General features: G+C 37.8%; 1 long non-coding RNA gene across 1 annotated transcript; it reads right to left on the reverse strand.

Annotated features, from left to right (window-relative positions):
- Positions 1-376: 376 nt before the first annotated feature.
- Positions 377-12189, reverse strand: LOC124720004. The gene is made up of 3 exons (XR_007006033.1): positions 12026-12189; positions 8607-8806; positions 377-6308 (listed from the first exon to the last, which is right to left on the reverse strand). It is a non-coding gene; the product is annotated as an uncharacterized LOC124720004 (long non-coding RNA).
- Positions 12190-12425: the final 236 nt, after the last annotated feature.

Genomic DNA, 12425 nt, shown 5'->3' on the forward strand with positions numbered 1-12425 from the left:
TATTGATGGCTGGGTCACTGATAAATTTATTGATGCAAGGATGATTGATTAATTCGTGATGGATGGATAGCTGGCTGTATGTACAGATGACAGAATCTTTTGATGTGAATGATTGACACCCCTCCTCCCCCCCCCAATCTCCAGATCATAAAGGTAATATAACTATGCATCAAATTTGGAATACAGTAAGGTATTATTATAACTATGAGGGAAGAGGGATGTTTTCTGGAAAGAAATTTAGAAAATAAGTGTGCAGTATTCTCATTTCTCCGACAGTAGGCAGATATGTTGTGCACAATGAAATGAACATAGTGAATAATTGCCACTATATATCATATAAAGTATGCAATACAGATGTTTTAAATACACTTCATTGTTCAGCAAATTACAAGACATACTGTACAAAAATCAATTGGACCAAAGTTTATACATTTATAGCTATACATTAAACAATAATAATTACAGAATTATTATGTACACAGTTCACTGCATAACTACGGTGTACTTAAATGGTAGATTACACTATTTATGGAGAAATTTACTCCTTGGGCTCCAGATTCCTTCTGTTCTTCAAGAAATGTACTACCAATGCAAAAACTTACTACAGCTGTGCTGTGTCATGTCCTTGACAACAAAAAAAATCAAACGGAATAATAATTTAATAGATAACTTAGACATTATCTACAGGCCATAATATATGTATTTTTCTCATAAGTGCTATACTACCTAATGCATAACATTTTTTAAAAATGTGGAATTATTTTCTTACATTGGATAGTTGAACTGTATAAATCCATCTCTGTACAGCTTTGCTGATAAATAATGCTGCAACAGTACACATTGACATGAGTGTACAAACTTTGCTACAAAATATATTTATATATAAAACAGAATGAAGGATTCAGAAAATTTGGTGCTATACATCACTCAATACAATATTGTTAGTAAGGAAATTGTGACAGTCCTTCATAATAATATAACACATCTCCATTAATATTTCTCAGCTAGTTGCATACTAGAATTGACACATTACAATTTAACACAGATAATTCTACATCTCTTAGCTTTTAAATGTTTTTCTGTTGGAACTTTGGTGCTCTGATTTTAAAAACAGTAGTGGTGTAAGCGTCATCTATTGTAGGCCAACATTATTCCACTGAACAGGGTTCTAAACACATTCTAATACACTCCAAAACTAATACATACATTTAGTTTCCCTACACTAACAAATTGTATCAAATCTACAAATGACACTTTGGCTTCTAAAGTTAAAACATGCACACATATAACACATAACCTAAAACCAGAATAAAATGTGTGGCTTTTGCTCACTGGAAAGCCACCACACTTATTAAGACGTATTCCCCCTTCATTTTGTTGTTGGATAATCAGTTTATTTCTATAGATTAGATTCATATTTCAAAGAGATTAAAACTGCACTTATTGTAACCTCACATGCAAGGAGAAAGAAATTGCAATCTCTGACAGAGGTAAAATTATCCACATTGATTATTCACAGAAAGGAAAACGCAACAGCAGGGGAAGCTCTGATGTATCAGGAAATGTTTTATTGTAAAGATGATCAATCACTGTCAGTTCTTCACAAATATTTACCTGCAGCTGTCACCAAACATGTTTAAAACAAACTGTATATGTGATGTGAACTGTTAATTAGTGGCACTACTATTCCTTTGTACACTTATGGTACTCAGCCAGATTCAAAATATGGATTTGTTTTCAGAGTGCTTGCATGTGCATGAATCTTCAGTCAAAGTGAAGAAGGATTACAAGACCAGTTGAATGGAATGAACAGTCTAATGAGTACAGAATATAGATTGAGAGTAGACTGAAAAATGATCAAAATACTGAGGAGTCACAGAAATGAGATTAACAATAAATGTAACATAAAAATTGGGGATTACATAGAAGACAAAGTTAAGCAGTTCTGCCACATTGGAAGTAAAATAACACATGCTGGACATAGCAAGGTGTCCATGAAATGCAGAACAGCACAGGCAGAAAGGGTATTCCTGGTTATGATGTCAAATATTTGCCTTAAATTGATGAAGAAATATCTGAGAATGTATATTTAGAACTCAGCATTGTATGGTACTGGATGATGGCCTATGTAAATTGAAGCTTTTGAAATGTGGTGCTATAGAACAATGTTGAACATTAGGTGGACTGATAAGACAGGGAATCAGAAGATTCAGCAAAGAAAGGAAAATGGGTCACATATTGAAACGGTTGAGAAGAAGGAGGGACAGATTGTTAGGACATGTAAGACATCAGGGAATAACTTTGATGGTACTAGAGGGAGATGTAGAGGGTAAAACCTGTAGGGAATGAGAGTGATTGGAATACAACTAACACTCGCAGATGTAACCAGCAAGTGCTACTCTGAGATGAAGAGTTGGCACAGAAGACGAATTCATGACAGGCTGTATCAAATCCGTCAAAAGGCAACCATGTATAATAGCTGAATACTGGCAGAAGTCTTAACACTGATGGCTAAGGTAATCAAATAATTGAGATATTCTTCATGTGAAACAGATGAAAGAAACTGACTTGAGTGGTTAAGTAAGGTGAGTGATGTTGAAACTTAGGAGGTCGATAAGGGCCCATAAGTTGGATGTGAACAAATAAAGCTGTGTTTAATTTGAGTGATGTCTCATGATTTTAGAAAAAGTGTTAAACACAGTTCCCTATATATACAGGCCGCAGTGCACAGGCTGATTTAAGTATTCAGTTCAATTTTTGATAGGCAGCTTTGTATCTGGCTGCTGGGAACTTGGATGAAGATTGTTATTAAAAATGAGGAATGAAAAAGGGAGGGGGGTGTACACACTGCAGACAACTGGAGGTATGTCTCCTAAGAGAGATAAAAGACAGTTTTATTTATATCATGTAAAACTATTTATTATTATGGGGCTAACTTGGATACCAGAAATAATTAGAAAAATTTCAGAGGTTCATGCAGATTGGTGCATTTTTGTTTCCTTACATGGCATTCAGTAAACTTTTTATCTTGATGTTTGATTTTTAAACAAGAAAATGGAAGTATGCAATGGGGAAAGATGCTTGGAGAACACTGTGAACACCAAAATAGTGTTAATAATGTCAGTGTCTCAGGAATGCAAAAACACGCATGAGATGTACAGCATCATCACAAAAAATCATGCAATGTCAGCAGTACATCAAGTCTCTCTTCCAACAAAGTAACTGTCAGAAGTACACCATCATCAGCTCCCTAAGAGGAAACTAGAACTGTAACAGATGTCATTCAAAACTCTGTATTCGCTTCATACTGAAACACCAAAGATGAAAGCATGAGAAGGGTAATGGTTGTGGACACCTTGACTTAAGCTGATAGGGGATATGTGCACCTGTCTTATTGATCTCAGCTCCTAATTTAATCACATGAGACATAACGGCTATTAATGTTCCTATTTTGGACTAGGGATATGTCTTCATTAGCAACAACAAGAATTCTGCAGTTCTTTATGTTCTAGTGGCTTCAAATGGACACTCTACTGTGGACTATGGGAATTGGCTACATGCTTGTATTGTGCACATGTTGTATTTGAAACAAAATTTCTGCATGGACAAGAGGGTCATGTCTGAAGAGCAAAAAACTTTGGTCTTACTGAAATCAACGACATAAAAATGTACGGATACCTATTTCATCATATTTGTACAGTCTATATCTTTGATTTTACTTACAACTGACAAAAACATACCACAACTTATTTCCATATTTTGCATACATTTGTCACAAAACATGCCAGGGGCTTGGTTTTATATCTTCAGGTAAAAATCTTGCATTTAGTTCTTCATAATAGCTCCTCAAACGCAATCAGTTTCTCCGTTATTATAACCATAATGACTTATCTTGCAGCACAACTGAGAAACATTACATGATATATCAAATGGTTAGCTAAAGCAACTACACTAGAGAAATATGAAATATCGAATCAATAAAGTGCACAGAAAAAGAGGATACATGCAGTTAATATTTTACAATTGAAGCTGGAAATGTGAAATCCATTTGACAGTATCATGGTGAATTTCTACAAATAAACGGTTGCATGAAGTCTATAACAGATGCCATATGCTTCTTTAATTATTAAGTGGTTGACGTCACATAAGCAATGTCAAAATATGTGAAAATAAAGTATAATTAAAAATGAGATTATATTTTTTTCATTGGATATAAAATATTGCTAAAATAAAATTTAGTATTTGACATAATATTTTTGGTTTTTGTCACTACATCTTATCAGTCATCAAAATCTACTTAATCCAAACATTTGAGTCCACAAAGTTTGACTTACAAAACAATATTTATCATATAATTCCTTGTAAGATACACTACATCTGCTCATTAAATTTAAGGTAAAACCTACAATAACTAAATATACAGAACATTCAGGGTTTTTACATCATGTGGATAAGAAGACTTACTGACATTTATTATGTGTTCATGATTTAACTGGACTAGACATTTCATTGCACTAGATGTTGCATTTGGTAAAAGCTGATTGATTGCAGTACCTGACATTTTTACCTAAATGAACTCTGTGGGTCCTGATATTTTGATTTACTGACAAAATAGGTCTGAACTTACATTTAGACCCTTAAATTAAAATAAAAAATTACAATGACTAAAAAGTTTTCACAATATTATATCAGTGAAGTAATGCAATCTCAGCTTATTTGCCAAAATGGCTCACATATCAAATTTCTTACTAAAACATTCTACTTCTAGCCATGTAAATATCTAAAACATACAACTTTCTGACTGCATTTTGCTAGCTGTTGCTCCTCATGGAGAGAAATAAATTCAGTGCCCTCCATCAAAAGAATACCAGTATTAAGAAGGAAATGGAAAAATAGAATTTTCCCAGGGCAAAATTAGTACAAACTTACAGTTCACTGATGTTTAAGAATGTAAACTGTTGTTCACCATAAAACTACCAAGTCTTGAAAATTCACAAGCAAGGGTAGAGTGACTGAAAAGTCTTTATACACAAATGTAACAACAAGAGAAGAACTTTAACAATTTTTAACAGCTATCTATGTTTCCCTACAAGAGTAAACATTTAGTTGTAAATAACTAATTTGTGCACATAATACTGCTAGAGTACACATACAATTTAAAATACTGTTTGTAAATATTTGCAATAATGATCTGGTATCTTGGTCCAAGATTATAAGGCCAAACGTTCAGAAGAAGTCGTCATCTTGCGACAACATATGCGCTTAGGCGTTTATACAGACACATAGTGTACAGACATTATATTAATTTGCTCCATACGTTTCTCGTTGTATTAGAAAAAAAGACTATTTGAGGGCACCACACAACCTCTTTTGTATCCCAAAAAGTTTTTCAATGTTATGGTCCCCATAATTAAGTACAGTGACACATGAAAAGAACATGTACAGTTAAATATCTTGTGGTAGTTCATTTCCAAAATAGATGGACAGGGTTTTCATACTGCATTGAATATCAGGTTAGGTTTCTCTTTGTACACTACAGTTCATTTCAGAATTAATATATCATCCTACTCATCACAAACATTTTCTACATACTGCAAGCTGCAGCTGAAACATTCTTGTCTTTTGGTATAGGACAAAGTATGCCATATATGGCACCCATTTCATAGCCAAAAACTAATAAAAAAATGTCTGACAGTGCACAACAGCATATGTAAAGAGCAATATAAAAGATAAAAATACTATGAACCACCTAATACGGAAATACAGCAACAGGCCTTAGGAAACTCCTTCTGGCCTACTACTCATCATAATTTTTCATTTGCAGTGACATTATTGTACATATTTCAAGTACTCATTTAAAGCTGATAGTGTTAAAGCCAAGTGGAACTCAAAATCACAGCATCAGGAAGAACTTAATATACTGTGTGTTCTTAGAACCAATCCTGTTTCCCTCGTATCAGTCACTAATTCACAGGATGTATGCACACAGTAGGTTACTGATGCACTATCAGAAATGTTTATACAGTATTAGGTGCAAGGTTCTACACTAATCAGAGGACATCAGAAAGTGAATCCTGAGCAGAAACATTTCTTTTTTCCAGCTAGAAAGCACCTGTCTTACATTACATTTCTAAAGAATAAAAATGAGTACACTTTGTAAAAAGACAGACACCATGTCACCATGTCTTGCTGCCATGGTGACCATCCTTGGTGCAATGTCACAATGTTTCCAAACTTTCCTCACTCTGCTGATCTTGCAGTCCAATAAAATACTGTAGAGATATTTCCAGATTGGTCATCAGACATTCCTGGAGAAGAAGAAGAAAGTGCTTGTTAAAGTTCCTCTCTGCATATGTTTCTTTTATACTGCTTGAATGCACCCAGGCAAACAAACACACACACACACACACACACACACACACACACACACACACACACAGAGAGAGAGAGAGAGAGAGAGAGAGAGAGAGAGAGAGAGAGAGAGAGAGAGAGAGAGAGAGAGAGAGAGGAAGGGTGGGGGGAAGCAAGTAACTTACAGAAAACACACAAAAGCAATGTACAGAAAACACAAATTCCGATGTATAGGATCACATAAAAACACATATGGACAGGAAACAAACTGTCATGTACGCACAGAAAACCACAGAAATGCTCATGTACAGAAAAAACATTCAAACAGATACATACAGAAAGCACACATACATATACAAAAAGTATGCCAACAGACATGGATAGAAAACAGAGTAATACATACACAGAAAACTCATAAACAGATGTGTACATAAAACAGACACATGTAAAAGCACAGAAAGAAGCAAGCACAGAAATAGACCTGTGCAGGAAACACAAAACCAGACATGTACTGGAAGCCCAGAATTATACATGTACAGAAAAAACAAACAGGTGTGTTCAGAAAAAGAAACACAGACATATAAATAGACGTGTATGGAAAACACAGAAACATACGCATACACAAAACACACAGACACATACACAAAACATGAAAACACAAATGAACAGAAAATCCACAAACAAACACGTACAGAAAAAAACAGAAACATACATGAACCAAAAACACGCAGACAGATGTACAAAAAATACAAACAGATAAGTACAGACAACACACATATAGGCATTTACCTCACAGGCAACGGATACACAGGGAACCAGACAGCTTTATCACACTAAGTAAATAAAACAAAAACAAATGGGCATCACTGGAGAGCCAATTCTGTTTGAAAACAACCAGACTGGAACCAATGCAAAGTATTTTATTTGGTATTGCAGCCATGGAAGCCACATTGTCATTAGGTGAGAAAGAAAGGATCTACATCTACATCCATAATCCGCAAGCCACCTGACTGTGTGTGGCGGAGGGTACCTTGAGTACCTCTTTCGGTTCTCCCTTCTATTCCAGTCTCGTATTGTTCGTGGAAAGAAGGATTGTTGGTATGCCTGTGTGTGGGCTCTAATCTCTCTGATTTTATCCTCACGGTCTCTTCTATGTAGGAGGGAGCAATATACTGCTTGACTCCTCAGTGAAGGTATGTTCTCGAAACTTCAACAAAAGCCCATACCGAGCTACTGACCATCTCTCCCGCAGAGTCTTCCACTGGAGTTTATCTATCATCTCCGTAACGCTTTCGCGATTACTAAATGATCCTGTAATGATGCTGGTATCCATTGGATCTTCTCTATCTCTTCTATCAACCCTATGTGGTACGGATACCACACTGCTGAGCAGTATTCAAGCAGTGGGTGAACAAGCGTACTGTAACCTACTTCCTTTGTTTTCAGATTGCATTTCCTTAGGATTCTTCCAATGAATCTCAGTCTGGCATCTACTATACCGACAATCAACTTTATATGATCATTCCATTTTAAATCACTCCTAATGCGTACTCCCAGATAATTTATGGAATTAACTGCTTCCAGTTGCTGACCTGCTATATTGTAGCTAAATGATAAAGGATCTTTCTTTCTATGTATTCGCAGCACATTACGCTTGTCTACATTGAGATTCAATTGCCATTCCCTGCACCATGTGTGAATTCGATGCAGATCCTCTTGCATTTCAGTACAATTTTCCATTGTTACAACCTCTCGATATACCACAGCATCATCCGCAAAAAGCCTCAGTGAACTTCTGATGTCATCCACAAGGTCATTTATGTATATTGTGAATAGCAACGGTCCTATGACAGTCCCCTGTGGCACACCTGAAATCACTCTCACTTCCTAAGACTTCTCTCCATTGAAAATGACATGCTGCGTTCTGTTATCTAGGAACTCATCAATCCAATAATCTTTAGGCAACACCCCTCAGACAGGTGCAATTTGATATGAGGTTTATTCAGGTGTCACTGCTCACTCAATGGATTGTAGGGGACAATAGCTGTGGTAGTGTGCATAGAGGGGATGAGATTAGCACAATATTAAAACATTGTTTTGCATTATGTAATGATATTTCTCATTACTATATATTTTGCTTTCAATGGATTGTAGGGGACAATAGCTGTGGTAGTGTACATAGAGGGGATGAGATTAGCACAATATTAAAACATAAGGTGGAGGACAGTAACAGACAGACAGAGCGGTCCACTCACGAGCCATCAACGGGGGAATCCATGACAATGGCGTCCTTCATCCTCTGCAGCCCACCAGGTGGCCTCCTCTGGTGGTGCTGGTGGCGGTGGTGGTGGTGGTGCTGGTGTTCCAGCGGCGTCGGCGATGGCGTCGCTGCCCTCGGTGTCGGAGTCCCACTTGCACCTTGGCTGGCCTCGGGAGTCCTTGCGGGGTGCACCATCTGTAGCGTAGAGGGAATATACTCTTGCGAGGCTACTGCATCAGTGATGGGAGTCAGCAACATGGGGGTTCATGATGTGGATGTAAAAAAACTGAGATGAGCAGTAAGAAAGATCAAAATGGCTCTGAGCACTATGGTACTCAACATCTGAGGTCATCAGTCCCCTAGAACTTAGAACTACTTAAACCTAACTAACCTAAGGACATCACACACATCCATGCCCAAGGCAGAATTGAAACCTGCGACCGTAGCAGTCGTGCGGTTCCAGACTGAAGCGCCTAGAACCACTTGGCCACACCGACCAGCTAGTAAGAAAGTATCCTCATCAGGCTCTCAGACCTGTCATCCATTTTAAACATCGAATACAGCAGCACTGCAAAAAATCGTGGTCTCCGGTTTTCAGTATCTTCATTTTAACACTTGCCACATGTAAAAGAACATTCAACAATCAGCTGCATTTTGCCAGTCTAGCGATAAAGTATATTATTTTGAAGTGAGCACAAAATTACGTGCCTATCTGACCACTTGTTTTGCATTATGTAATGATATTTCTCATTACTATATATTTTGCTTTCAATTGTTATCCGGATTTTCTTATTTTATAGCATTGAATTATATGCACAAACTTACATTATTTATTAACTATAGCTTTAGGCGACTTTCTATGTGGAATAAGATGCCTACAGTTGATTCAAATTTTGAAGCTTGGGTCCAACACAAATTACATGACGTAGGTAAAGAGAGAAATTGGAACAAAGACAAGATATTGAATGATTCTGATGATGATTCTGTGGTAGCTGATAGTCACCGTGATACAGAGAGTAGTGTTAGTGCATAAAAGGTTCTGTTGGAAGAGCCTGTTGTGACCTGGGCAACAGTACTCTTATGGCAATGGTAATTTCAAATGGGAATGTTCAGAGCCTGTTAGAGCAAGGAAAAGACCCAGACACAACATTTTGGAAGGAGGAGTGCCTGGACTAAAAGGAGAAATGGAATTTTGGCTCAAATGCCTAGTAAATCTCAAATATGAGAGAACTTATTTGATGACAACTTATTAGAGGCCTACCATAAGACAGAATGTAAAAGTGTATAAGTGCACCAAATGTGGTCAGATAGTTTGCCTGGAATGTAGCAGGAAGATCTGTGTTGACTAGGCAAAGGTCCTGCAAATTAATATTTACAGTTCATTAGTTTATTATCTTCATATACATTTTCTACAGTCTTTCATTTATGCTAATGAATATCATGACTGGAGTAAAAATATTCAGTCATTTCAAGATTCATCTAAATGGGTATACATATTCAACATGTTTCATGTTCATTCTGACAAATGTAATCAAAAGCATCGTTACAACTCAATAGTATTGCATCTACTTATAATATGAAATAGAGACCACTTTACTTCATTTTTGTTAACTAATAAGGAGTTATGTGATAAGAAACATGATGTCTACAAGAACAGAAATTTGGTTTCGGGTTAATCGTTAAAGCTGCATAACATACAGTGACCATGCACAACAAATTACGCCAATTCCTCCTGCACTGTTTTTAAATGATGATGTATTGCCAACAGATGGTCACAGTGCAGGTCTGTAAAATTTTCTGCCACTACTGTCAATCCACCAACGTTATGCTTACAAAGGTGCTTTGGTGATGGAAAAACTGTATGTTCTGAAGTATCAATTATTGGAATGTCCTTTCCCCCTCCCCATTCAAGAGATTTGACACTCCCTGACTTCCACATACTGCCCTCTGCCATGCGCCTCACTGTGGTTTGCAGAGTATTGCTGTGGATACTCCATTATCAGAAGAAACTTGTGGCTTGAAAAAAGTTTACAGAGAGCCATAAGTGAGTGTTTTTCAGATCTTCAAGGACCACACATGGGAGATTGAATTTTCTCACCGTGAAAATCATCTGATCTAATGCAGTGACTTTAAAGAGGTTTATATTCCTACATAAATCCAGATCTGAGAACAACCTCCTTTTAATCTGTGAGGAAGTTTCAAAACACAGCACACTCCCCTGCTCCATCAAAGTGTGCATCAAAGTGTGCAGGAGAACCTCTGTGGTATTTGGAATATGAGAGACGAGTGATAGCAGAAGTGAAGCTGTGGGGTCTGGCATCATATGTGTCTGGATAGCTCACTCGGTAAGGGCAAGCTCCCACACTGGAACTCGTTTTGGAAACAGTTTTAAGATCTTTTTTTAAAAAGTCTTTGACTGCCAGGTCGACAAATCTCACCATTTCCTGGTAAACGGGTTTTGTGACATTTCTAAGTGACATATGTTTAGTTCATAGATAACAGTTAATGGACAAACTAGCTAAACATCTTTGAACATCTCTTAATTCCACAACAAACTCTGATTGACACACTCATTGAAAAAACAGGAGGAAATGTGAATGCATTTCTCTGTCCTATATTTGGCTTTTTTTTAATGAAGTCGGTTGATCTTCCCTGAAAAAAGGGGAAGGCGATTTCACCTGCCAGAAAGTTCGTTGACGGCGTCCTTGGCAAGTGAAAGTGATTCCCCTTACTGGTTTATTGATTACATTGTAAGGATAAAATAATTCCTGAATGCTTTGCACATCTTTGGCATCAACTAGTTGAGGAACTATTTGGGAAGAGGCGTGGGCAATGAACAAAAAGAACTGGGTTTCATCAAGACAATGCACCTGTTTAGTGTGAGTAATATTGAGGTATCTGAAACACGGAATGTTACAACATTTATCATATTCACCAGATTGGAGACCATGGAGCATCATCTAGTCTGATGTCTAAAAAGCTTTTGAGTTGGTTAGAGTCTAGTGTAGAGGTTATGGAAGCAGTAGATACATGTTTTCTAAGATTTCCAAGATTTGCTATTCAGAGGTGGAATGTAATCACTAGAAAAGCATTTAACAAACTACATTGTCCTGAAAGGGGACTAAGCCGATAGAACAGGGTGTTCCTTACATGAAAAGAACATTCGTCCACTATCAGTGTACGGACTTTTATTACCGCAAATATTTTTAATGGGAAGTAGGATGGAGAGAGGGGATGTCAGAATTAGAATGTGGGGGGAGATGGTGGGTTGGGGAACAGAGAGAAAGAGAGAGAGGGAGAGGGGGGAGAGGGAGAGGGGGGGGGGAGAGAGAGAGAGAGAGAGAGAGAGAGACGGCAGTACAGTGGCAGGAAAATGGCGAGATTCTGGCACTGGTTACAGTAGTCACTACTCACCTCGACGTTGACTGCCTCGAGGGGCACAGCCCGGGGAGAGAGGGGAGGTGTACCCCCTTGGGGGTAATAGCCCCCTGTCCCCAGATACAACTGGCGCTGCCCCTGGGGGTGTGGCTGAGATGGGCACGAGGGCGCACGCCGCCACTCGTACACCACCTCCTGCACCGGCTCCGCACCTGAAGATGAAACAAAAGTTAGAAACGTTCTTGTCTCACTACTGCCCCAACTGATACCGAGCACACCATCACAGTAAGTGGCTCTGCTTCCAGGTTTTGTGCTGTATATAATGACGCACTGTGCTGAGCCAGCACAGTATCACGATGTGCCTAATAGGGTATGGTCGACTTTCTGAACACGATACAGAGCGATTATGTGTGGCAAAGTTTCAGTAAGTCCTCTG

This window comes from Schistocerca piceifrons, chromosome 11, assembly GCF_021461385.2.
Source record: "Schistocerca piceifrons isolate TAMUIC-IGC-003096 chromosome 11, iqSchPice1.1, whole genome shotgun sequence".
In the NCBI taxonomy this organism is placed as follows: Eukaryota; Metazoa; Arthropoda; class Insecta; order Orthoptera; family Acrididae; genus Schistocerca; species Schistocerca piceifrons.